This window comes from Solanum tuberosum, unplaced genomic scaffold, assembly GCF_000226075.1.
Source record: "Solanum tuberosum cultivar DM 1-3 516 R44 unplaced genomic scaffold, SolTub_3.0 scf00276, whole genome shotgun sequence".
Taxonomy (NCBI): domain Eukaryota; kingdom Viridiplantae; phylum Streptophyta; class Magnoliopsida; order Solanales; family Solanaceae; genus Solanum; species Solanum tuberosum.
In genome coordinates, this window is record NW_006239203.1 from 547,897 (window position 1) to 550,624 (window position 2,728).

Genomic DNA, 2,728 nt, shown 5'->3' on the forward strand with positions numbered 1-2,728 from the left:
TATATATATATATATATATATATGTTGAAATTATCCTTTTTAAATAATTACGTTAAAATATAATTCAGTTTATAACAACTCCCCATATTCTCTCGTTGCACAACTCACATATATTAAATTTCATTTAAAATCATAAAAAATATTATTAATATTGATTTTCTAAAAATAAAAAATTATTCTGCACAACCCACATATATTAAATTTCATTTAAAATCAATAAGAAAATATTATTAATATTGATTTTCTAAAAATAAAAATTTGTGAATAGTAAATGATAACTAATAACTAATGATTAATTAATCAAAATATGTATTACTATTTGGATGAATGGCAAATGTTTCCATTATTTACAGTTTTCCGTTCTTTTTCTTTTCTTTTAATTTTAATAATTAATAAATATTATTTTTTGTGTACTGACACGTAAGCGTTTTCACCTCTCCTAATATATATATATAGAGAGAGAGATTATTATTGGAGCAACTTACAAAAATGACTATAGTTTAAGCGTTATTAAATTGAAATAGCCATAAGTGTGATATTTACATAAAATGACTATACTATTTACATAAAATGGCTATACTTTCTAACTTAATATAGCCGTATTCTAAGCCTGCCCATTTTTTTTGTTGTTAAATACATTAATATATTTAAAATTATAAAGCACTAAATAAGGTAAAATTTCTTATTTATAATTGACAGACCTTTAACTAATCCCTTTAAATTCTCAATTTTTCGTTAATCAATTAACAAGTCATAATTACCAATTAACAGTGATCTGCTTTAATTCTTTTCAGTTTTTTTTTTTAAAAAAAATTGCTCCATTTTTCATTGCTCTTATTCATGAATCAAAAATAGTTGAATTCAATGGCAAGCCTAACAATATTGATCAGACATGCTGGAAAATAAAACGATGAAAATCGCTATATAGAATATAGTATTGATGGAATCGTATTGAAAGAATATACTTCGTATTCTGATTTGATTGAATTAATTTCGGGCCAATTGAACATTGAACTGACTACAACGTGTATCACCATCAAATACAATGTCAAATGTAATGATACTCCTGTGAAAATATGCAATGATATGGGAGTACGGGTATATGTTCAGTCGAATCCAAGTGACAACGACATATGAAAATCCAAAACAAGTGGCAATGAAATGCACTATAGTCTATAGGTCTCCAATTGTATATGTAAATATCCAAGTACATATAAATTGTTTAGTATAAAAGATTTGAAAAGTATAAATCTCAATTTCTTTCTTCTAGTCACATTAGTACACTATAAAGTATACAAGTATATATGTATTCAATTCTATTAATATTCATACGAATGCAATAATATACTAACATAGATTGAAATACAAATAATCAAATGCAAAGTATTAATGTATCATGTACATCCGATTAATGTGGTAAAGTGAAACTAATAATCAATTGACAGTGAAACCTATTCACTAGAAGTATCCAATTGTATATGTAATTATCCAAGTATATATGTATTGTTTCGTTCAAAAGCTTGACAAGTATAACTTGTATCTAATTGTATTTCAATGTCTTGTATTGTTCACATTACTACAATAGAAGTATCAATAATTAATTATATGTATTCTACTCTACAAACATTCATATGGATGGAGTGATTGACTAACATAGAAATGTAAGTATTGATGAAAGCATAAAAATGCATACATAGATACATGTGTATCCAACTATCTATGTATATTAGTATTCTACTATATACAAAATTGACAATCACACAACCCCTCAACAAATTTTTTTCCAACTATATACATACGAATTGAACTTGTTTAACTATTTCAATACAAGATGAAGATACATAAAAAAAATAGACAAGTATAACTCTCTCTATTTGTATTTCTAATTTCTTATATTGTTCACATTAACACAATAGAAGTATCCAAAATTGTATGCATTCTACTCTACAAATTATCAATATGAATGCTATGTTTGACTAACACAGAAATGTAAAGTATTGATGAAAGTGTAACAATACAAATATACATGTGTATCGAACTATGTATACAAGTATTCTACTGTATACAAAATTGACAATCACACAACCCCTCAACAAATTTTTTTCCAACTATATACATACAAATTCAACTTGTTAAACTATTTCGATACTAGATGACAACACATAACAATTTCACATAATGAAAGTATATATATATATATAAATGACATTATCAAGAAAAAAACTACAATCATGTGATACATAATTGATACACACCATCAAACTTTTTTCTGGAAACGTGCAAAATGATAATGAATCGGAAGGAATAATTTAGGGAATGAATAAAAAAACATTGATGTAAAGAATTTGAAGAAAGAGAAAATGTTGATGATGGCAAGTTTGATGAGATAGAAACATTGAAAAAGGAAAATATTGATTACAACCGTTTAAGAAAGATGAAAATGTGCCTGATTAATTAAATATTGTGTAATAATAAGCATCCTATTTAATATTTATTTATATTTATATATATATAAAAAACAAATTATTTGTATATCATTAGCTTTACTATGAATTGTGTATTTATATCCATAAAATATAAAAAAGATAAAATGTAGTCATTTGTCTTAAATATATATTGATGTTTGCCATATTCTGTAGTTTTTCCATGACTTTCTCATTTATCTTGTGCTAAGGTTGAAAATCTGCAAAAAAAAAAAAGAAAAAAAAAAGAATTAATATAATGAATA